The sequence below is a fragment of the Nicotiana tabacum genome, chromosome 8, assembly GCF_000715075.1.
Source record: "Nicotiana tabacum cultivar K326 chromosome 8, ASM71507v2, whole genome shotgun sequence".
In the NCBI taxonomy this organism is placed as follows: domain Eukaryota; kingdom Viridiplantae; phylum Streptophyta; class Magnoliopsida; order Solanales; family Solanaceae; genus Nicotiana; species Nicotiana tabacum.
Genome location: NC_134087.1, coordinates 13,812,423 through 13,839,386, shown reverse-complemented (window position 1 = coordinate 13,839,386; position 26,964 = coordinate 13,812,423).

Sequence of the window (26,964 nt, the reverse complement as noted above, 5' to 3'; positions counted from 1 at the left end):
CCTTATTCAAACTTGTTCCAATCATCAAAACACTTCAAACAACATTAAATCAACCAAAACACCTCGGATTCAGGCCTAAGTTCTAAAATCTTCCAAAATACGCTTTTGATCAAAAACCCAACTAAAGCACGTCTGAATGACCTGAAACCTTACACACACATCCCAAATAACACAACAAAGCTACTGCAGCTCTCGGGATTCTATTCCAACCACTATATCAAAATCTTGCATATCAACCGGAAAACGCCGAAATCTCAATTTCGCCAATTCGAGCCTAAACCTTCCACGGACTTCCAAAATGCATTTCGATCATGCTCCTAAGTTCCAAATCACCCAACGGAGCTAACCATATCATAAAATTTTCGATCCGAGATCATAAACAAACAAGTCAAATCTTGGTCAAACCTTTCAAATTTCAAGCTACATATTGAGAATTGTTCTTCCAAATTCGTTCTATTTCCTTGAAAACCCAAACCAACGATTTACACAAGTCATAATACATCACATGGGGCTAGTCCTGCCCGAAATCTGGCGATCAAAGTGCAAAAGCTCAAAATGACCGATCGGATCGTTACATCCTCCCCCACTTAAACATACGTTCGTCCTCGAACGTGCCCAGAATTGTTTTAAAAACCAACCAATTGCTGAATAACCTTACCATGCATATACCCTGGGGTGATCCCACGTCACCCTGTCTCACATAGGTACGATAACACAATATGACTGAAATCTCATAACCCATCCTAGCCCATAACCTTAGAACCGCATTTCCATTATCGAAATCATCCATAAGATCAAAATCTCACATCTATACTCTGAATAAGCCCGAACCAGTTGTAATAACCCATACCTGCAACCTCAGGTGCAATTACATGATAAACCACATAACTCAAATACTCGTAGCAATAACTTCTATTCACAACAGCTGTACACAACACCCGAATACTGATAGAAAAAAAACTCTTATCACTAAAGTCTCATTCCAACACTTTCATATGCCGCCAATGATAAATGAAACACACAATAACCATAATCGTTTCTCAGATCAACCATTCATGAAGCCACTTCTCCTTTGGCAAGGACCATAGCACATTTCTGAGCCGAACCTTGATATTATCCTTCAAACATGCTGAAATCGAATCCGTTTGTATTCATTAAAGACCCTAGCAATCTCATCTAATCCAACACAATTACTCTAGTGACATGACACATCAATACAGACTAAAGCCACAACTTGTGTAGTCCGCGCACCAATAAGCAACAATCCGAACAAACTCACATCATGAAACTGACTCAAATGAAAGAGCTGTACCTCAAGCTCACCAGTACCACCACAACACAAGGCTAAGAACCCGTCTCACATCATAAGAACAGAACACACAAATATAACCGGTAAGGTCATACCTTCACATCACTTCGCCGTGATACGCGATCCTATCCAACACTGTTCCACATGAACCACCTCAAGTCACTATGCTTGAAATCAACAACTACGCACAATTTGATGTCTGGAGCCAAAGCCAATCATCATACCCACGGTAAAGCAAATAACCTATACCACACAAACCTGAAAGGACATAACCGATACGCCATTTACCGAGCAACACCCAATACTCTTCCCGCTCGACTTCCACTATGAAACCCCAATAGAACCGCACTATATGTGCCCATAACCAACAAATCATACATCTCTCAATACAGAAAGGTAACTCATAGACCTCCCCAGATTACTAATAAGCTCAATAACAATCGAATCAACATATCCCTCAACAATACAATTTGGGGCCAACCAAGCTGACTCAAGTTAGAACACGCATCTACATTGGCCTGCCAACGAACTCCTTATCAAGGAAGTCCTGAAGCTGCTCCTTCTACCCCTATAATCTGTCGGTGCCATACGATACACGGTGCCCGACATCAAATCAATACCGAAATCAACAACCTTGCACAACGACATGCCCAGCCACAAGAAACACATCTGAAAAGTCCCTCACCACCGAACTGAATCAATGGTAGAAGCCTCTACACTGACATCTATCACGAAATCCCACATAAGAAAGACAATTCTTCCCAGTCGTCCGCTGGGTCTTCGAAATATAAAACAACTCCACTAGGACATAATCTGTCGAACCTCGCCACACAATCTGTGGTATCTCCGGCATAGCCAACAGCGCCGCCTTAGCGCAATATTCCAAAACGGCATAACATGGAGACAACCAATCTAAACCCAATATCACATCCAAAATCTAACATACCAAGCAACAAAAGATCCACTCGGGTCTCCAAACCCCGATAGTCACTAAACAGTGCCGATACCTACAACTCACAACCACAACATAGCCTGAATATGAGAACTTCCCGTCTTCAAATCCATATAGCACATGAATTAACATACCTAATCCCAATTCCGCCGTCCGAATGCATGCCACACCTCAAATACCCAATCATTCCATGAAAGATACTCTAAAATTCCCTTGTACCATCAAGCAAACTCGAATATCAGTAGTCGATCTAACAAGAAAGTGCCGCAATATTACCGAAGTACCATCAACTTAATCTCATTGTCTTTTCTAAAACATATACCCTCGTCAAATCACTCCAATTAGCAATACCATTTCCTTAATCATCTGAAGATCATTCCTCTAATCATCTGAAACTGCCCGTGCTGCCTAATAATTTTATGACCTTCCTTTCAGAACCGAACCGCAACCTCACATACACAATTCTCAATCATTTACAACATACCGCAAACCCATGCCATTCTAGGATAACCATGAGAACTTTATATCCCTTCCGAACCGCAAGCAATATGCATTCCACTAGCCAAGAACTTCCCATTGATCCTATCTAGAAAAAAACCACTATACATCCCATGCTCCTCATACCAATAGGAAAATATACATCTCCAACCAAGGTAGGAACCACTAAGAACTCCCCTAATTCCATTTGCACAACCCTACCTCATCAGGACTGAATCCTTCTAACTCAATCGAGGTACGCATGACTCTAAAACCCAAAAGAATTGCCACGAAACACCTGGAGAGACTCATTACTGCATAAGCATCCAAAGAGTTAATCATATCCTTACCATATCGATCTAACCCACTACCAAGCTATACCATCTATCCGAGTTTCCTTCTGATTTACCTTCAACTTGATACTCCTTCTTGCTATAACATCACAATTCCTCAACCCAAACTTACCACACGGGAACCAAGTATAAAGCCTTACCGTCTGAGACCCATAAGCCGCTGAATACTCTCTTAATTATTCACAAAGGCACCACATTCAAAATACTTTACTCTGAGGAAACTTCCTGCGAATCTAAATTCGTTACCTTTACCTTCCTGATACTGATACATAGAATTCCATAATTAGTATAGAAAATACCGCAAGTCTTGACATCTTCCAATGAAAACTCAGTCTCTAGCCACATATACAACTTTAAAATACCCCATTGTTATATGTAGAATCTTGAACACATTGGAACCATTCTGGTAAGTCATCCACTCTACTCAAACCACAATTAACCCGATCAAAAGAACCGAACAACCTGTGCCTCATTAGAACTTCAGAAACTGCAGAATGCAACCTCATCCCAATACAACCAAGCCACTTCCTGCTCTATGCACCGATCATCCTTTACTAACAACGACTACAGACATTCCGGGATTCCCATACCCTATGAAGCATAATATAACCTATGTCAAAATTTCCCTTTACTCGAGCCATCCTCGATCTCAATCTCCGCGGGCCATAACTGATTCACCCGAATGCCTCAAACTAGAACCGACATAGCACCTAGCCGTGCAATCAACTACTCAATAGCATACTCCCTCACTTGGCTCGAAGCCATAGATCAAAATACACTCAATAACGCATAATGCTTATACTCTATTGATGACATAATACCATAGTGAGGTTAAACTTAAATCCTTTATAAGCTTGTAAAAACACAGATCATTAAGAATTTTAACTCTTCTGCAAATCTAGCATTCACTCTCGCAACAGTTAAGCCCACTCTCTTAAGCGACCCAAAATTCAAATTTCAACACTTATATTTCACTTGTACATGAGATCTTCTAATGGTCACTTAAGGATCACACAACCCCAGAACACTTCGCAGGAGATAACCCACCTACTTTGCCCCCAATTAACATTTCTGTATACCTTCCATCGTCATAAACTATACGCAGTCACTTAGTCTTCCTGAGTCTTAACTCATACTACAACATGAAATTTACTTCACTCTCAACTGGGAAACATGAAAAAGATCCTTCACACGCCCATAACTTGGGGCTATACCTCGAATCAAGGTGGAATTCAAGCACCTAATAGTTCTTTTATCCTCTAGCAGACCCTTCTCGTCGCTTCCAAATCATATGGGTACATCTCGCAGTACTAACATACTCATCACATAGCTACCCAACCATCACCTCCACAAACAGGGACACTACCGAACATATAAGTTCAAAAACACTTGCTCACACAATCAGCACCTCGGTGCTCAAGCCATAGGCAAAGATCCGGCCTCAAGTCCTCTAGACTGGCCCAATATCAACTCACAGAGATCACCTCTCGCCCCTCAATCAGGGAACCACAAGTCATCAATGCACATTTGATACTGAGCGCTCATGCGCGCATACGAACACGTGGAAGGAATTTCAAGAGTTACATTTCAAACTGAATCAAGGACGCACGATAAGAATTCAAGAATGTGAAGTTTTTCTAAAGGTTCTGCAGCCTCTCGAGGATAAATACATACGTCTCCGTACCGATCCGTGAGACTCTACTAAACCTGCTCATGACTCGTGAGACCTATGTAACCTAGACTCTAATACTAACTTGTCACGACCCAAACCCCGACCCGATTGTGATGGCGCCTCTCGTGAATACAAGGCCAGCCAACTAAACCCAATTCACCTTTTTAAGACAGTTAAACAATATAAAAGCAGTCTAAACATGATTTTATAATAATAAGTAGCGGAAATGCAACCCGACATAGCCCAAACCGGGGTGTCACAAGTCACGAGCATCTACTAGGATATAAATACAACTGGAAGTCTGAAGTGTACAAATACAGACTAATGAATGAAGAGAGAGAGAAGCAGTGCAACGAACGTTGGCAGCTACCTTGCTAAACTCCGATAACTCTGCTTCCGACCAGCCAAAACCCGCTACCGGGGGTATAAATACCTGAATCTACACGCAAGGTGCAGGGAGTAAAGTGAGTACTCCAACTCAGTGAGTAACAAATGTAAATAAAGACTAAAGGCAAGAAATCACATAAAGCATATCAAGATGTTGTATAGAAGCAGTCCAAAACCAGTAAGGAAAATAGTGAGGCTGTAAAAATCTCTTAAGATATCTTAGCTCAATTTAAACTTCTTTGAAAATGACTTTTTCAACAATTACGCAAATGAATGCAAAACTGTTTGTGCATATAACCACAGAAAATCCACCCCTCGGGCACAAATACAATAGTTTAACAGGTAAAGTGACAAGTAAATATGAAAGGTAAACACATAAAGGTTCGCCCCTCGGGCACAATGTCAACAACTCCGCCCCTCGGGCAATATCTCATAACAATAACAGCCCCTCGGGCAATCACATAGAACGGTACCAGCCCCTCGGGCAATCACATAGAACAATACCAGCCCCTCGGGCTATCACATGGTACAATATCAGCCCTTCGGGCTATATCTCACATTACAATGGGTACCGGCGCTCATTGGGGGTGTACAGACTCCAGGAGGGGCCCCTTACGGCCCAAGCGCAATATCAAGCCACATCGTGGCATCATAAACAGGCTCTCGGCCTCATATCAATATCAACAAGCCACCTCGTGGCGTACATATCTCAGGCCCTCGGCCTCATAATCAAATCAGTGTATCACCGCAGCGGCGTGCAGCTCGACCCAAAAGTATCCTCACAACACAGGCCCTCGGCCTTACTCAGTCAAAAATCATCACAAGCCACTGGGGCAGTAGTAAAACAGTGTTTCTCAGCCCAAAACATCATTTAAAATATCATTTAAATCTTAAAACTGAGTAAACATGGCTGAGTAGTAACAAAGTGGAAAATAACATGACTGAGTTCAAGTAATAAGTCAAAACAGTGAGAAAATAGTAATTAAAATCCCCAAAGGGTTCAAATAGTTGGCACGAAGCCCAAATATGACAATCAACCCAAATCATGAAGATAACAAATAAGTTTCAGTCAAATACGCGGTAAAAAATCATCAATCAGGATGGACCAAGTCACAATCCCCAATAGTGCACGACCCCACGCTCGTCATCAAGCGTGTGTCTCACCTCAATATAGCACTACGATGTGCAATCCGGGGTTTCAAACCCTCAGAGCATCATTTACAATCATTACTCACCTCGAACCGGCTAAATCTCTAGCTCGCGATGCCTTTTGCCCCTCAAATCAGCCTCCACGCGTGTCGAATCTATCCAAAATCAGAACGAATACGTCACAATATGCCAAGGGAACAAAGCCCAAGCGAAAACAATCAAAAAATACCAAAAATCCCAAAATTAGCAAAACCCGAGCCCCGGGCCCACTTCTCGAAACTCAGAACTTTTTAGATTATTAGATTCCTTATCTCCCACGCGTCTATGCATATCAAGAATACCAAAATCGGAGTTCAAATGACCCCTTAAATCCTCAATCTAAGGCCTCTTAAACTCAAGCCCTAATCCTCCATTTTTAGCCCTTAAATTCCTTTAATTTTAGTCTAAATTCATGAAATACCACTATAGAAATGTGTTTTAGGTCCGAAATTCCTTACCTTAACGAAGTCTCTTGATTCTCTCTTCAGAATCGCCTCAAAAGCTCCAAGGTCGAAGCCAAAAATGGTGGAATAACCCAAACTCGCGAATCAAATAACATATATGCTCTATCCAGCCCTTTCCGCATCTACGGTCAAAGATCCACTTCTGCGGTACCGCATTTGCGGTCTAAACCTCCACTTATGCAGAATCACTTAAGGGACCAAAGCCGCTTCTGCGACTAATCTCCCGCATCTACGACATCGCAAGTGCGGGCACCATACTGCTTCTGCAATCTCTGCCCATCTAACCCTTTTTTGCTTCTGCGATAAATCACCCGCATCTACTGCGTTGCATCTGCGGTCCCCAAACCGCAGATGCGAAAATACCAGAAGCAGCAAATCTGAAGCTGTAACCAACATCTAACTTCTCCGTTAAGCACCTGAAATCACCCCGAGGCCCCCGGGACCTCAACGAAAAGCACAAACATATCCTAATACCTTATTCAAACTTGTTCCAATCATCAAAACACTTCAAACAATAGCAAATCAACCAAAACACCTCGGATTCATGCCTAAGTTCTAAAATTTTCCGAAATACGCTTTTGATAAAAAACCCAACCAAATCACGTCTGAATGACCTGAAACCTTACACACACATCCCAAATAACACAACAAAGCTAATGCAGCTCTCAGAATTTCATTCCGACCTCTATATCAAAATCTCGCCTATCAACCGGAAAACGCCGAAATCTCAATTTTGCCAATTCAAGCCTAAACCTTCCACGGACTTCCAAAATGCATCCTGATCACGCTCCTAAGTCCCAAATCACCCAGCGGAGCTAACCAAATCATAAAATTTCTGATCCGAGATCATATACAAACAAGTCAAATCTTGGTCAAACCTTTTAAATTTCAAGCTACAAATTGAGAATTGTTCTTCCAAATTCGTTCCGATTTCCCTGAAAACCCAAACCAACGATTTACACAAGTCATAATACATCACACGGGGCTAGTCCTGCCCGAAGTCTGGCGATCAAAGTGCAAAGCTCAAAACAACCGGTCGGGTCGTTACAAAAGAAGTGTAAGATCGGGCTATGATTCATTATTGTCGTGACAATGCACATAGTCTCGATTTGCCATGATGACATCTAAACTTAGAATTGCAGAATTCTCATCTCTGCAATTTCAAAATCTAGATTTGCCATTGAAATCTAGCACCAAATCGAGAATTCAAATTCTCATATCTGCAAATGCAAAATCTAGATTTGCCATGATGAAATCGACGAAATCTAAACTTAGAATGACGAATTCTCATATCTGCAAATGCAAAATCTAGATTTGCCATGGAAATCTAGCACTAAATCGAGATGTCATCATGAAACTTTCTTATATAAAGAGATGTTGCCCGATCAGAGGATTGGAGGGCAATAGAGAGAAAGCTTAGAGCTAGAAGTCTAAATCCAAATTCTTAATAAGCTTCTCTACTTTATTTCTTTCACCAGTATCGAGTTATCTTTTCTTTTAAATCACAATAGCGGTTTAGTTGTTGTTTCTAAATAAATTTCAGTGTAGGAAATTACTCTAGTTCTTGCTTTTAATTAAATAGGGGGAATTATTCTTCTTGAATATTTCTTTCTATTTTCTTATTTAATGGACCAGAATATTTCCATTGTTAGTACTAGTTCCAGTATGGAGTAACTTTTCTTGTGTTGGGAGAAACACAGATCTTAATATTTTTATATAATAGTAGATATTATTCCTTAAATTCACGTGCTTGAGCTAGAATTTATTTAACTTTTATCTGCTTTTACAGTTAGATGTTATTTAATTTATTAACATCTATCTATCGTGTACGACATATTAACTGTTTATTAATTCTGTAATCGAGAGAGGCGGAAGAAATAATATAGTTAAATGTAGTATTGATAAATGTTAATATTTATTCAGTAACATCTATCTCTTTTATGTTATAATTAATTTTACACTTATTTGTAATCGAGAGAGGCGAATAGTGTAATAATTAGTTATAACAAGTAGGGTAACCGAAAGGGACTTACTATCAAGAGCATATTTTAGTTCAATCATATATTTTTGGTTCTTTAGTATTACTATTTTGAAGATTAATTTGTATAACCGAGAGGAGTGCAATTAATTATTCAACTTAAGTAATAATATATATTTGCAATCGTGAGAGGCATTTATACATTTTTGAGAAATAAAAATTGAAAAATAATAATTCTACTATATAATAGAAATATTAAGTGAAGTCAAGATCCCAACACCTTTTATTATATTTGTGAAAAATAAAATATTTTCTACTGCTCTATTCATGTATTTTTAGTTAGTTAATTTACAACTCAACTCTTTCTGATTTTCTCAAATAGTAATTAACATAAGAAACGTCTGTAAAATAGATAAATCAATCTCTATGGGTTAGATATCTTTCTATACTATAATTTGACAGAGTATGAGTTTAATTTATACACTCGCCAGACACTCGTCAAATTTTTGGCGCCGTTGCCGCGGATTGGCAATATCTATTTCAGATTAATTATTTTGTTACTAATTTGAGAACTTACTATAATAATAATAATAGTTATTATTATTATCTTTTTTTTGTTTCTACTGTACCTATTAATACCAGTAACGTTTTTTTTCTTAGTTTTCTCTTATTAATAATAATACTACTTACTGTTTTCGTATCATTTTCTTTCTTCATCGTTTTAATTTATATTTTACTCTACAATATCATACTATTATTTCTAGGATTAGGTAGTCTTTTCATTATAAAAAAAATACTTTATGTTCTGTTTTTAATTAGTATCACTAGTTATATTAAGTACTACTACTATTTTAATTTTTATAAACTTTTTTTTGGTGTCACCACTACTATTTTAGGAACTAAGTTTGATTTTCTTTCAACAAAAAAAAAATCTTTGTTATAAGGATTTCAGGTAGTTTATGACCCGCTCTTCAACAAAAGAGTTGGCAAATTATGACCCAAAAATTGAAAAATCTCTTCGATTGAGCAGGAAAGGACAAACATCATCTCCTCAAAGTATAGATTGTGAAGAAATGGAGAACGAATAACTTAACAACAACCAACTCCCACCACATCAAGTAGAAGAACAGTTTGATGAGGTAGCTCCACGACGTGACATAATACTTAGAGATTATGCAAGGCCAGATCATTTTGAAGGAGAATCAAGTGTGAGGAGACCACCAATTGCAGCAAACAACTTTGAAATTCGCACAGGCTTGATTCAAACCATTCAACAGTCATGTCAGTTTATTGGTGATGTGAGTGAAGATCCTCACACCCATTTAATTGATTTTCTTGAATTAGTTGAAACTTGTAGGTATAATAGAGTCACAACAGATGCTATTAGGTTGCAGCTTTTTTCTTTTTCATTAAAAGGTGAAGCCAAAACATGGTTGCGAAGTCTACAATAGGCTCCATTACAACATGGGACCAAATGACCTAAAAAATTCTTAATAAATATTTTTCACCTGCAAAAACATTTAAAATGAAGCAAGAAATCAATAATTTTATGTAGACAGATTCTGAATCTGTATACCAGGCATGGGAAAGATTAGTAGCAATGTTAAAAAAATGCCCATATCATGGTATCCAAGACCCTGACATTTTATATATTTTCTATCACGGTCTTAAACCCTCTGCTAGAAATGTAATTGATACAGTATCAAGAGGATCAATAATGGGAAAAACTACTGTAGAAGCAATGCAATTGCTTAATGAGATTTCGGAAAATGCTGTTCCATGGCCCTCAGACAGAATGATTATCAAGAAAATGACAGGAGTAAATCAAGTTGAAACTTTGAATTCATTGACACAACAAATTGCTACCTTAACACAAAAAGTTGAGGCTTTTCAGGTAGGTGCTCACACATTATCCCAACTTGAGAATTGTGATGTTTGTCAAGGTAATCATCCAAATCATGAATGTCAAGCTTTAACACAAAATGAGGAACATGTAAATGTGATTGGTTATAGAAATAATTACTCATTCGGTAGTCCCATGACACAAAAACATCCAGGCTTTCAATGTAGTAATCCTAATGGTGCTAAAAATCCTCAAAGATTTTTTAATCAAAAGCAGCAGGTACAGGGACCACCTGGTTTTCAAAATCAAAATAGAGGGCAACAAAATTTTCAACAATATCAACATCAGCCTCAAAGAGCTCATCAACAAAGCCTTGAAGACATGGTGTACAAATTCATTAAGGCTACTGATGAGAAGGTTGAAAGTCAACATTCAGCTATCAAGAATTTGAAAATTCAGGTAAGCCAATTAGCGACCCTCATGTCTGGACAAATTCAAGGTGCTCTACCAAGAAACACTAAGAAAAACCCAAAAGAATACCTCAAAGCTATCTCTCTACGATCAGGTAAATCTCTTGATAATCCATATGCAGATAGAGAAGGAAAACCACAAAAAGTGGAAAAGGTAAATGAAGGCGAGAATAAAATAGAATCTAAGTTTCCAAAAGAACAAAACAATAAAGGAAAAAATGTACAAGAAAATAAATTGATAACAAATCCTCACTCTGTACCTCTCCCTTTTCCCTAAAAGATGAAAAGAGAAAAGCTTCACAAATAATTTTTAAAGTTTCTAGATATTTTGAAGCAACTTTACATTAACATACCTTTCACAGATGCTTTGACATAAATGCCTTCATATGCTAAATTTCTTAAAGAAATTCTGTCAAGTAAAAAAAAATTGGAAGAAGTTTCAGTAGTTAAGCTTACAGAAAAATGTAGTGCTATACTTCAAAATAAGCTCCCGCAGAAACTTGGTGATCCAAGAAGTTTTACAATTCCTTGTACCGTGGGAGGTACTCACTTTGAAAAGACGTTATGTGATTCAGGTGCTTCAATAAATCTAATGTTTTTTTCAATTTTTAGAAAATTAGAACTTGGTGAAATGAAAGATACTGGTGTCTCTCTTCAATTAGCTTATCAAAGTACTAAGAGACCAAAATGAATTATTGAAAATATCCTTGTCAGAGTTGACAAATTTGTATTTCTAGTAGACTTTATAGTGCTTGAAATAGTAGAAAATACTGAGGTACCATTAATTTTAGGTAGACCATTTCCCGCAACAGGAAGAGCAATTATTGATGTTCATCAAGGACAATTAATATTGCGAGTTGATGAGGAAAGAGTGATTTTTGACATGCATAAAATAATGAAATTTCCTGGGGATGAGTCATCATCATCTTGTTTTCAAATTGACTTACTAGATGGCCTTGTAGAGGAATACAAAGATAATCAGTTAATTACTGATTCATTGGAGAGATGTTTGGCTAGGTCAAGTACCATAAGTGATGATAACCCCGTAATTAGAGAACAAGCTGAAATAGTAGAAAAAGAGTCAGAAAATAAGAAAGTCTCACAAGAAGGAGTACAATTAAAAATTGAACTCAAAGAACTTCCTTCTCATTTAAAATATGTGTTTCTTGAACCTGAATTATTTCCAGTAATCATTTCATCTTCTTTGACTATAGAACAGGAAAGTAAACTGATTGGAGTCCTGAGAAAACACAAAAGAGCCTTAGGGTGGACTATAGCTGACATTAAAGGAATCAGTCCAGCTATTTGTATGCACAAGATTCTTATGGAGAATGATTATAAGCCAATATTCCAACCCCAAAGGAGACTAAACCCGACAATGCAGGAAGTCGTCAAGAAAGAAGTGGTGAAACTTCTAGCAGCAGGTATCATTTATCCAATATCTAACAGTCCTTGGGTAAGTCCCGTACAAGTAGTACCAAATAAGGAGGTATGATAGTAATAAAAAATGAAAATAATGAACTCATTCCTACTAGAACAGTCACAGGATGGAGAGTCTGTATTGATTACAGATGACTTAAATGATACCACAAGGAAATATCATTTTCCTTTGCCCTTTATTGATCAAATGCTTAAAAGAGTTGCAGGCCATGGTTTCTTCTATTTTCTTGATGGATATTATGGGTATAATCAGATACCAATTGCTCCAGAATATCAAGAGAAAACCACATTCACATGCCCCCAAGGTACGTATGCTTACCGAAGAATGCCATTTGGACTATGCAATGCTCCTGCTACATTTCAGCGTTGCATGCCGGCAATTTTCTCAAATATGACTGAAAAGTTTCATGAAATATTTATGGATGATTACACACTTTTTGGTAAGATATTTGAAGATTGTCTCTACGACAACTTTGGTGCTTAAAAGATGTGAAGAGACAAATTTAGTTCTTAATTGGGAAAAATGTCATTTCATGGTAACAGAGGAAATTGTTTTAGGACATAAAATTTCTGCTAAAGGGATAGAAGTTAATAAGTCTAAAATTGATCTTATAGCAGGATTATCCTCTCCTACCACTATTAAAGGCATTAGAGGTTTCTTAGGGCATGCATGTTTTTATAGAAGGTTTGTAAAAGATTTTTCAAAATCTCAAAACCTTTGACTAACCTACTGATAAAAGATGTGAAGTTTGAATTTTCAGATGATTGCAAAAAAGCATTTAAGATTCTCAAGGAACATTTGACTAATGCTCCAATTCTTGTTTCTCCTGATTGGAGTGAACCATTTGAGATAATGTGTGATGCAAGTGATATAGCAGTTGGAGCGATATTGGGGCAAAAGAGAGACAAGATTTTCAGGCATATTTACTATGCCAGTAGAACCCTCAATGCAGCTCAAAAGAATTATGCTACAACTGAGAAGGAACTACTTGCAGCAGTATTTGCATTTGACAAATTTCATTCCTATTTGATAGGAATAAAGGTTACAATTTATACTGATCATGCAGCTTTAAAGTACCTCTTAGCAAAGAAGGATTCTTGATCCAAATTGCTAAGATGGATACTCCTTTTGCAAGAATTCGATCTTATAATAAAAGATCGAAAAGGTTATGAGAATCAGGTAGTTGATCATTTGTCTCGTTTGGAAAATCCTCCTACCGAGATAGAAGATATCAAAGAGGGATTTCCCGATGAACATATATTTTTAGTCACAACCGTTATAACTTAACCACCTTGGTTTGCTGATATTGCCAACTATTTGGCTGGAGGATGGATTCCAAAAGATTTTTCTTATGAACAAAAGAAAAAACTTAAAAAAGAAGCAAGACATTATTACTGGGAAGATCCTTACTTGTTTAAATTTTGTGCAGATGACATAATTAGGAGATGTGTGCCGGAGACAGAAATAAACAACATCTTAAGTCACTACCATGATGAGGCTGTAGGAGGACACTATGGAGGAAGAAAGACAACAACTAAAGTACTTGAAGTTGGATTTTTCTGGCCTACTCTATTCAAAGATGCAAGGAATTATGTCTCCACTTGCGATAAATGCCAAAGAATCGGTAACATTTCAAAAAGGGATGAAATGCCTCTTAACTCTATTTTTGTGTGTGAAATATTTGATGCTTGGGGCATTAATTTTATGTGTCCTTTTCCTCCTTCAAATGGCTATGAATATATTTTGATAGTTGTTGACTACGTTTCAAAATGGGTAGAAGCAGTTGGTACTAGAAAAAATGATGCTCATATTGTTTGTGCTTTTCTCAAAAAAAATATTTTTTCTAGATTTGGAACTCCACGAGTTATAATAAGTGATCAAGGAACTCATTTTATAAATAGACAATTTGCTAATTTGTTGTTAAAATATTGTAACGACCCAAAAGGTCATCACTTGTTTTAAAATGAAATTCTATGTTTTGAGGCCTTAAAACCCATTTTTAGCATCACCTTAATTTGTGTGCGCAGTCCGGGCGCGTAGCCGAAAAGCTTATATGTGAAAATCTGTGAAAAATGATAAATTTTGACTATAAAATGAGTTAATTTGACTTCGGTCAATGTTTTGGGTAAACGGATCCGAACCTGTAATTTGACGGTCCCGGAGGGTCCGCAGGAAAATATGGGACTTGGGCATATGCCCGGAATCGAATTCCGAGGTCTCAAGCCCGAGAAATGAATTTTTAAAGGAAATTATTTTCTAAAATTGTTTAAAGGAATTTGAAATGAATTTTGATTAGAACATGCTAGTATCGGGACCGTATTTAGGTTCTGGCACCCGGTACAGGTCTTATATGTGATTTAAGATAACTCTGTGAAGTTTGGTAAGAAACGGAATCCGTTTGACGTGATTCGGACCGTAAATGCAAAGTTTGATGGTTTAAGAAGTTTTGAAATATTTTATCGATTTTGAGGTTTAATTCGTTGTTATTGATTGCATGGATAAGTTCGTATGATGTTATTGGGTTAGTACGTATGTTTGGTTTTGAACCCCGAGGGCTCGCGTGTGTCCAGGGATTTTACTCTTCGTGTTCATGTGGTCCCTCTCGCGAACGCGTAAGGCAAATCTCCCAGATGCTAGATTTCTTCTTCGTGAACGCGAATCTTGAGATGCGAACGCAGGGGGGATACCCTTCGCGAACGCGTCCATGCACTCGCGAACGCGTAAGGTTAAAAGCCCGGGGAGGAGTCACCATTTTGTGCATCGCGAATGCGGCCACTAGCCCTCGAACATGTAGACTTGAGGAGCCAAAGCTCCGCGAACGCGAAGGTCTGTCAGACCTAACTCATCGTGAACGCGATGGGCTTTTCACGAACGCGATGACCAGTTTTGCCTAGTTATTTTAAAAGTCCAGAAACAATAGCCATTATGGGATTTCTTCTAAAACTCATAACTTCTGCATCTAAACTCCAAATTGGGCAATTCTTGAAAGGGGATTCCACCACCAATTCATAGGTATGTAATCTTAGACTCATTTTCTTCAATTTTCATTAACACCCATTAGATTTCTAGGTTTAAATCATGTTCTTAAGGGTAGAAAATTAGGGATTTGGGTAGAGTTAGGGCTTTTTGATTATTTGTGATTTGGACCTCGTTTTGGGGTCGAATTTTGGAACTAATTATATATTCGGGCTCGTGTGTGAATGGGTGATCGGGTTTGGGTCCGAACCTCGTATTTTGACCAAGCGGGCCCGGGGTTAAATTTTGACATTTTGGGAAGAATGATTAGAAAGCTATAATTAAGCATTGGAATTGGATTGTTTAGCATTTATTGATGTTATTAAGTCGATTATGTCTAGATACAATTTATTTGGAGCCGAATTCAAAAGGAAAAACGGTGTTTGAGGCTTGAGTGGCCGTGGAAGTTTGAGGTAAGTGTTTGGTCTAACCTTAGCTTGAGGGATTAGGAGTCGTGTCTATTTGCTACGTGTTAATTGTGGAGTACGACGTATAGGCATGGTGACGAGTATCTATACGTCGATGTCAAACATGCCTGTGGGTCTTGTATTATTAATTATTATGACTCCGTTGTGGTTTATTGTGCCTCACATGTTATTATCATCATTGTTCCCTTGTCGGGATGTTTTTCTGATATTATTGTTCCCTTGCCGGGATATTGTTGAGATATTATTATTTCCTTGCCGAGATATTGTTGAGATATTATTGTTCCCTTGCCAGGATAGTGTTGAGATATCATTGTTCCCTTGCTGGGATGTTTGTTTGATATTATTGTTCTCTTGCCAGGATTCCTTGCGATTATTGTTGGCTTGTAAATGGGAGCGGGTGGTATGCCTACCACAAGATATAATAAAATGGGAGCGGGTGGTACGCCTACCACAAGATATAATGAAATGGGAGTGGGTGGTACGCCTACCACAAGATACATGAAATGGGAGCGGGTGGTACGCCTACCACAAGATATAATGAAATGGGAGCGGGTGGTACACCTACCACAAGATACATGAAATGTGAGCGGGTGACACGCCTGCCACGAGATACAGGAAATGGGATCGGGTTGCACGCCTGCAACAAGATGTGAAAATAAAGTGAAATCTGCCTTTGCATTCCTTATTCTTGTTAATGGTTGGATTTTGATTCCTTTATAATCCTCTTGATATTCTGTTTTACCTGCTATTCCCCAACGCATGTTTCCCCCTCCCATATTTACTTGTTTATTTCTATATTTTCTTTCCCGCTGTATATATTTGAACTGCACAGGTTTATCTAGAGTCTGGTCCTAGCCTCGTCACTACCTCGCCGGGGTTAGGCCAAGCCCTTACCAGCACATGGGGTCGGTTGTGTTGATGCTACACTCTGCACTCTGTGTAGATACCGGAGCAGCATTGGGATAGTAGCACTTGGGGAGCCAACCTTCAGTCCATCTAGAGATCCCGAGGTAGTCCTGCAGGCGTCCGCGGGCCCGACGTTCTCTTCTATCCAATTTATGTTCTGTTTTCACTTGTTTCCGAGACAGACTGTATTTTCTTTTTCAGACATTTGTATGTAGTACTCATAGACAGTCTGTGAATATTGTAACACCAGATTCCGGGTAGAGGAGTATATTGGCATTGTAGTACTGATTTTGATCATTTATAGCTGTTTAAGTCTTCCGCTTATTCTGTTATCGTTAATCTTTAAATTGTTGATTACTTGTTAATTCAAATTGATAAAAGGATTAAAATGAAAGAGTTAGAATTTCTATATTTCGTGGCTTGCCTTGCTTCTCCGAGTAGGCGTCATCACGACTCCCGAGGATGGGAAATTCGGATCGTGACAAATATGGAGTAACTCATAAAACAGGAACTCCATTTCATGCTCAAACAAGCGGGCAAGTTGAAGTATCCAATAGAGAATTAAAAAGAATTTTAGAAAAAACTGTTGGTTCTTCTCGAAAAGATTGGTCTTTAAAGTTAGATGATGCTTTATGGGCATACATATCTGCTTTCAAAACTCTCATAGACACATCTCCTTATAGACTAGTTTCTGAAAAAGCTTGTTATTTACCTGTGGAATTAGAACATAAAGCATATTGGGATATAAAATTGTTGAATCTAAACTTGCCAGATGCAGGTAAAAATCATCTATTGCAGCTTGATGAGTTGGAAGAGTTCAGGTTTACAGCATATGAAAATGCTAAATTGTACGAGGAAAAGACAAAAAAATGGCATGACAAGCTCATCCGCCAGAAAGATTTTAAAGTTGGAGATCATGTTCTGTTGTACAATAGCCGATTGAGATTATTTCCAGGAAAGTTTAAGTCACGCTGGACAGGACCATATACAGTAACAGGAGTGACCCCCTATAGTGCCATTAAAGTACAACATGCAGATGGGGGTGACAAATTCAAAGTAAACGGTCATCGTTTGAAGCCTTATATCAGCAGATTCTTTGACAAACAGGCTTCAACAATCCTTTTTGCATAATTTTTAAAATAAGTCGAGCTGGCGACGTTAAACTCAGAACTATTTTCTTCCCATCTAATCATTTAAGTAATTATTAGTAGTAACATATAATATTTCCTTTCAGTATATATATATATATATATATATATATATATATATATATATATATATATATATATATATATATATATATGCGTATGTAGTATGTATTAATATATTTTGCCATGATAAAGAAGCTCTCCCATGATTTCAATAATGAAAGTTTTCTCATATTATGAAAAAGAATATTTTCTTTGCCATAATCTTGTCTTTGTTATATGAGAGAAACCTTGAGAAGCCAAGAAAAAGGAAATGAGGCCAGAATCGAAAAAAAAATTAGGGAAGCTCCTTTATCTCCTTTTACTTTTAATTTATTTGTCACGAGGACATGACATTATTTAAGCTAGGTGATAGAGGAATATGATAGTTATATATGTGTTTCTTTTAAGTTTTTTTTCCGGTTAAATATAAAAAAAGAAGAAGAAAAAAACATATATTTTACAACTAAAAAATGTGTTTCTAGTAAAATTATAATTTTTTTTAAAATAGATAAACTGAAAAAAATTGATTTGCCTTATTCTTAAGGCAACTTATTTCATGTACTTCCAGGGATTTCTTGTTCAGTTCTTTGCCATGGTCGTAATATTTTGAAATGAGCATTTTTAGGATTTTTAGTTGTTTTAACTAGTTTTGGTAAATAAGTTGGTTAAACTTAATTTGACTTGAAAAGCATGAGACTTAGAAAAGACGAATTTGATTAAGTAACATTCATGAGTTTTATGATTACTTTTCTAAGCTCATACTTACTTCTTGGTGATTGAAATATGTGACGACCCGGCCAGTCGTCTCATGAGTTACCACTCCGTTTCCCTCATTTCTGTTTCTTTATGCTTCGTTATCCATGTTTTATGGTATCGGGTTGTATAAAGTATTGGGTTATGTGTGTGCTTTTGGTTAAGATTCCGTGGGCCTCGGGATGATTTCGGGTGGTCGTCGGAGAAGTTGAAAGGTTATTCAGTTGTTGAGATTTTTCTGCTTCTGGTGTTTTCGCACCTGCAGTTTGGGACCGCAGGTGCGGCGTCGCAAGTGCGATGAGAGAGGTCGCAAAAGCGGATTCGAGAGAAAAGTCTGGAACCGCAGATGCAGTAGTTGGACCGCACCTGTGTAGTCGCAGATGCGGAGAGTGGACCGCAGATACGGAATTGGCCTTTAAGTGATTTTCGCAGAAGCGGTGGATAGACTGCATATGCGGTATCGCAAAAGCGGCAAAAGGTGTCGCAGATGCGGAACAACTCGGCAGATGAATTAAAGGAGTCCTTCGCAAAATTTTGGGTTATTTCACTATTTTTGACTTCGGCTTGAGAGCTTTTGGACTATTTGAAAGAGGGATTTCAAGGGAACTTCGTTAAGGTGAGGATTTTGGACCTAAAACACATTTCTATGGTAGTATTTCATGGATTAAGGCTGAAATTAAAGGAATTAAAGGGCTAAAAAAGGAGGATTAAGGGTTGAGTTTAAGAGGCCTTAAATTGAGGATTTGAGGGATCATTTGAACTCCGATTTTGGTATTCTTGATATGCATAGACTCGTGAGAGGATAAGGAATCTATTGGTATAAAAATTTCTGAATTTTGAGACGTGGGCCCGGGGGTCGGGTTTTGGTAATTTCGGGATTTGTGCCCTTTATTGATTGTTTTTGCTTGGGCTTTGTTCCCTTAGCATGTTTTGATGTCCTCGTTCTGATTTTTGGATACATTCGACACGCGTGGAGGCCGATTCGAGGGGCAAAGGCATCGCGAGCTAGAGATTTAGCTGGTTCGAGGTGAGTAATGATTGTAAATGATGTTCTGAGGGTTCGAAACCCCGGATTTGCACATCGTAGTGCTATATTGAGGTGAGGAATATGCTTGATGATGAGCATGGGGTCGTGCACAATTGGGGATTATGACTTGGTCCATCCTGATTGATGATTTTACCGCATATTTGACTGAAAACTATTTGTTATCATCATTATTTGGGTTAAATGCCATATTTGGGCTTCATGCCAACTATTTGAACCCTTCGGGGTTTTTCATTGCTATTTCCTCACTGTTTTGACTTTATACTTGAACTCAATCGTGTTATTTTCCACTGTTTTCATACTCAGTCATGTTTTACTCAGTTTTAAGACTTAAATGATATTTTAAATGATGTTTGGGCTGAGAAACACTGTTTTACTATTGCCCGAGGGGCTTGTGAGTATTGTTTTGACTGAGTAAGGCTGAGGTCCTAGTTGTGAGGAAACACTGATACTGATTTGAGGTCGAGGGCCTGAGATATATACGCCACGAGGTGTCTTGATTGATATGAGGCCGATGGCCTAGATTTGATGCCATGAGATGGCTTGTTGTTGTGCTTGGGTCGTAAGGGGCCCCTCTAGGAGTCTGCACACCCACAGTGAGCACGGGTACCCATTGTGATGTGAGATTAAACCCGATGGGCTGTTATTGTTCTGAGATGTTGCCCGAGGGGCAGATGTGGTAATACTGCGTCCGAGGGGCGAACTTCTATTTGGTTGCTTTATCTTAATTACTTGTCAATTACTTGTTTATTTGTTGAAAGAGGATTTTACTTGACTTTCCACTGTTTTACTGCTTTTAAGTGGTTTTACCACTTCATTATAAAATGCCTTATGTCTTACGTGTTTTCTTACTTTCAGTCGTTATTTACATTTGTTACTCATTGAGTTGGAGTACTCACTTTACTCCCTGCACCTCTGTGTGCAGATTCAGGCGTAGCTAGTACTGCTCCTGAGTGCTGATCCCTCCAGTTCCAGGCGAGCGTTCGGAAACTACGAGGTAGCTGTTGACGTCCGCAGCCCCGTGTCTCTACTCTTTTATCATTTCTATTTCCCTTCAAACATTTGTACTAGTTTATGGATTTAGCAGACTTGTATTATGGCCTATAGACGCTCATGACTTGTGACACCCCAGTTAGGGCTGTGTTGGGTTATACTTCCACATTTTATTGATATTATCTGCCACTTCGTATTATTAATCATGTTTTAGGATATTTTATTATTGATTAACTGTTTAATGGCGAATTGGGAATAGTTGGTTGGCCTTGTCTTCATAAGAGGCGCCATCATGATCGGGTCCGGGTTAGGGTCATGACAAGTTGGTATTAGAGCCTAGGTTACATAGGTCTCATGAGTCATAAGCAGGTTTAGTAGAGTCTCACGGATCGGTACGTAGACGTCTGTATTTATCCTCGAGAGGCTGCATAACCTTTAGGAAAAACTCCATATTCTTGAATTCTTATCATGCGTCCTTGTTTCATCTTGAAAAGTAACTCTTGGAATTCCTTCCACGCGTTCGTATGCGCGCATGAGCGCTCGGTATCGGATATGCATCAATGGCTTGTGATTCCCTGATCGATGGGAGATATGTGATTTTCGTGCGTTGATGTTGGGCTAGTCTGGAGGACTCGAGGCCGGATTTTTATCTATAGCTTGAGCACTGAGCTGTTGATTTTGTGAGCATGTGTTTCTGGATCCATATGTTCTATTGTGTCCCTATTAAGGGAGGTGATGACTGGATAGTTACGTGATGAGTGTGATGTGACTGCGAAATGTATTCATGCGATTTGGAAGAGACGAGAAGGGTCTGCTGGAGGATAGAAGGACTATTAGGTGCTCAATTTTCATCTTGATATGAGGTATAACTCCGAGTTATGGGTGTGTGAAGAATCTTTCCATGTTTCCTAGTAGGGAGTGGAGTAAATTTCATGTTCCGGTATGAGTTCTGACTTAGGAAGTTTAAGCAACTCCGTAATGTTTATGACTGTGGAAGGTATACAGAAATGTTAGTTCGAGGCAAAGCGGGTAGGGTTATCTCCTGCGGATTGTTCTGAAGTTTGTGTGATCCCTTGTATCATTTATTTGAAGATCTCTGTTACCAGGGAAATATATGTTTCATAATTTGAATTTGGGTTGCTCAAGAGAGTAGGCTTGACTACTACGAGAGTGAATGCGAGATTTGCATAAGAGTTAAAGTACCAGATGGTGTGTGTTTCACGAACTTATGAAGTATCGAGTTTGATCTCACTATGGTACTATGGTACTATGGTAGTAATAGAGTATATGCGTTATGAGTTATTGAGTGTGTTTTGATCTATGGCTTCGAGCCAAGTGGGGAGTCCACTATTAATTAGTCGATTGCACGGTTATGTGCTATGTTGGTTCTAGTTTGAGGCGTGCGGGTGAATTAGTCATCGGCTTCAGCGCCAGTTACTTCACCACCATCCGCCCAGCCAGCTAGGAGTGGAGGCCAGTCAGCTAGGGGTCGCCCCTGAGGGGGAGATCAATCAGGTGGCGGTCAGGCCCATTTCTATGCACTCCCAGGCAGACCCGATGCTATTGCTTCAGACGCTGTTATTACCGGTATTGTTTCAGTCTACCATAGAGATGCCTCTATATTATTTGATCCTGGTTCCACCTTTTCTTATGTGTCATCACACTTTGCTCGTTATTTGGGTACGCCCCTTGAGTTTCTTGCTTCACCTGTTCATGTATCTACCCCGATGGGCGATACTATTATTGTAGACCATGTGTACCGGCCATATGTGGTGACTATGTGGATCTTTTATTATTATGTATGGTGGATTTCGATGTCATTTTGGGCATGGATTGGTTATCTCCATGTCGTGCTATTCTAGACTGTCATATTAAGACAGTCACATTGGATATATCGGGTGTGCCACGGATTGAGTGGCGAGGTGTGACTGATTATGTTCCTAGTAGAGTGATCTCATTCTTGAAAGCCCAGCGTATGGTTGGGAAGGGTTGTCTTTCGTATCTAGCTTTTGTGAGCGATGTCGGAGCTAAGACTCACAGTATTGATTCTGTCCCAGTTGTGAAGGATTTTCCTGATGTGTTTCCTGTAGACCTGTTGGGTATGCCACCGGACAGGGATATTGATTTTGGTATTGACCTGGTGCCAGGCACTCAACCCATTTCTATTACGCCGTATCGTATGACACCAGCGGGGTTGAAGGAATTAAAAGAACAGCTTTAGGAACTCCTTGATAAAGGGTTCATTCGACCTAGTGTGTCACCTTGAGGTGCGCCGGTTCTGTTTATGAAGAAGAAGGATGGCACTATGAGGATGTGTATTGATTATAGGCAATTGAACAAGGTAACAATTAAGAACAAGTATCCTTTGCCTTGCATTGATGATTTATTTGACCAGCTTCAGGGAGCGAGATTGTTCTCCAAGATTGATCTATCACCAGTTGAAGATCAGGGACTTGGATATTTTCAAGACAGCTTTCAAGACCCGATATGGTTATTATGAGTTCTTTGTGATGTCTTTTGGGCTGACCAATGCCCCAGCAGCGTTCATCCATTTGATGAACATTGTATTCCGACCTTATCTTGACTCGTTCGTCATAGTCTTCATTGATGATACTCTGGTATATTCACGTAGTCAGGAGGAGCACGTAGAGCATTTGAGAGTTGTGTTGTAGAGATTGAGAGAGGAGAAACTTTATGCAAAATTCTCCAAATGTGAGTTTTGGCTCAGTGTAATGGCTTTCTTGGGGCACGTGGTGTCCAACGAGGGTATTCAGGTTGATCCGAAGAAGATAGAGGCAGTTCAAAGTTGGCCAAACCTTCCTCAGCCATAGAGATTCGTAGCTTTCTTGGTTTGGCAGGCTATTATCGCCGGTTTGTTCAGGGATTCTCATCTATCGCATCGCCCTTGACCAAGTTGACTCAGAAAGGTGCTTCATTTGTATGGTCAGACGAGTGTGAGGAGAGCTTTCAGAAGCTTCAGGTTCATATACCGTGTATTGTGATGCTTCAAGAGTTGGGATTGGTTGTGTGTTGATGTAGGAGGGCACAGTTATTGCTTATGCTTCTTGTTAGTTGAAGCCCCATGAGAAGGACTACCCTGTTCATGATTTGGAGTTGGCTGCCATAGTTTACGCGTTGAAGATTTGGAGGCATTACTTGTATGGCGTATCTTGTGAGGTGTTCACTGATCATCGCATTCTTCAGCATTTGTTCAAGCAAAAGGATCTTAATTTGAGATAGCGTAGATGGTTGGAGTTGCTTAAGGATTATGATATCACTATATTGTACCATCCAGGAAAGGCTAATGTGGTGGCCGATGCTTTGAGCCGAAAGGTAGTGAGTATGGGGAGTTCGACATATATTCCAGTTGGGTAGAGACATCTTGTAGTTGATGTTCAAGCCTTGGACAATCGGTTCGTGAGGTTGGATATTTTGGAGCCAGTCGGGTATTGGCTTGTGTGGTTTCTCGGTCTTCCTTATATGAGCGCATCAGAGAGCGCTAGTATGATGGTCCGCATTTTCTTGTCCTTAGGGACAAAGTACAGCATGATGATGCCAGATATGTGACCATCGGTGATGATGGGGTGTTGAGGATGTAGGGCCGGATTTGCGTGCCCAATGTGTATGGGCTTCGGGAGTTGATTCTGGAGGAGGCCCATAGCTCGCGGTATTCCATTCATCCGGGTGCTGCGAAGATGTATCAGGATTTGAGGCAGCACTATTAGTGGAGAAGAATGAAGAAATATATTGTGGGATTTGTAGCTCGGTGTCCCAATTGTCAGCAGGTGAAATATGAGCATCAGAGATCAGGTGGTTTGCTACAGCAGATGGATATTCCTGAGTGGAAGTGGGAGAGGATCACTATGGACTTTGTTGTTAGACTTCCACGGACTTTGAAGAAGTTCGATGCTATTTGGGTGATTGTGGATCGGCTGACCAAGTCCACACACTTCATTCCTATGAGTACTACCTATTCTTCAAAGCGGTTGGCAGGGATCTAGATCCGAGAGATTGTTCGCTTGCATGGTGTCCTAGTTTCCATCATTTCAGATAGAGGTACTCAGTTCACTTCGTAGTTTTGGAGGGTCGTGCAGAGAGAGTTGGGTACTCAGGTGGAGTTGAGCACAACTTTTCATCCTCAGATGGACGGGCAGTCCGAGCGCACTATTCAGATATTGGAGGACATATTGCGTGCTTGTGTCATTGATTTTGGAGGATCATGGGATGAGTTTCTACCGCTTATAGAGTTTGCTTATAACAACAGCTACCAATCGAGTATTCGGATGGCTCCATATGAGGCTTTGTATGGGAGGTGGTGTAGATATCCAGTTGGTTGGTTCGAGCCTGGTGAGGCTAGGCTATTGGGGACATACTTGGTGCAGGATGCTTTGGAGAAGGTGAAGGTGATTCAGAGAGGCTTGGTACAGCGCAATTGAGGCAAAGGAGTTATGCTGATAGGAAGGTTCGAGATGTGTCCTACATGGTTGGCGAGAAGGTTTTGTTGAAGGTTTCACCCATGAAAGGTGTTATGAGATTTGGAAAGAAAGGGAAATTGAGTCCGCGGTTCATTGGGCCTTTTGAGGTTCTTCGGAGGATTGGGGAGGTGGCGTATGAGCTTGCTTTTCCACCCAGCTTGTCGAGTGTGCATCCGGTATTCCATATTTCTATGCTCCGGAAGTATATTGGAGATCCGTCTCATGTTTTGGATTTCATCACAGTTCAGTTGGATAATGATTTGACTTATGATGTGGAGCCAGTAGCTATTTTGGGTCGTTAGGTTCGTAAGTTGAGATCAAAGGATATAGCTTTAGTGAAAGTGCAGTGGAGAGGTCGGACCATGGAGGAGGCTACCTGGGAGTCCGAGCGGGAGATGCAGAGAAGATATCCTCACCTGTTTGAGGCTTCAGGTATGTTTCTTGATTCGTTCGCGGATGAACGTTTGTTAAAGTTGGGGAGGATGTGACGACCCGGCCAGTCGTCTCATGAGTTACCGCTCTGTTTCCCCTATTTCTGCTTCTTTATGCTTCGTTATCCATGTTTTATGGTATCGGGTTGGTCGGATCGAGTCCGAAATGATTTTGGTAAGGTTTGAGACACTTAGTCTCTTTTAAGGAAGTTTGAGTTGGAAAAGTCAACTGGATGTTGACTTATGTGTTAGAGGACTCGGATGCGAGTTCCAATGGTTCGGTTAGCTTCGGGAGGTGATTTATGGCTTAGGAGTGTGATTGGAATGGAATTCCAAGAGTTGCAGTAGCTCCGTCATATCATTTGGGATGTGTGTGTAAAATTTCAGGTAATTCGGATGTGGTTTGGTTGGGTTTTTGATCAAAAGCGGAATTCGGAAGATTTTAGAAACTTAGGCTTGAATCCGAGGTGTTTTGGTTGATTTGGTATTGTTTGAGGTGTTGTGATTATTGGAACAAGGTTGTATAAAGTATTGGGTTATGTGTGTGTGATTGAGGCCTACTCCGCACTACTAATTATGTAGCGAGAGAGGGTCGGAGCAGCGTTTACCTGATTTTGGGTCGGGATCGATTTTCACAGAGATCTAGAATTTGGAATTGAGTATCTATCTAGTTTAGGATTGCATATGTGTTCCAAATTACACTTCTAATCATTTTGGGGTTTTCTTTTTACTTCTACTATTATCAAACTACAAATGGTAAATGCAACTAGATTAAGCTAAGAATTAATGCTACGGGTTGTTCAATTGGTTTAAAAGGAACTAGGGTTGTAACTTTCGCCTAGGTGGTCAATTGACGGGTACTTGAATCTAAGGCACAATTGACATAGTTGGGGAGTATGATATAACCGTTGCACGATATTACCTACTCTCACCTCTCGGTGGTTCGAGTGATTTTGCCCAAATTGACTTTCTCAAGACCAATTGGGTATGCAAATTCGCACAAGCAACTAGGGTTCAAGTCGGGTATTATTCTCATGAGGTTTAAACCTTTAATTGGGGCTATCAATCTCTTGAGCACGCCTCAATTCCTTGTTGGACCAATTTTGGAGACTTAGGCTCTCTTTCTCAAGAAGAGCCCAAGTCAACTAAACACAAACTAGTGTTTGCAACCACTAATTCAACAATTAACCATGA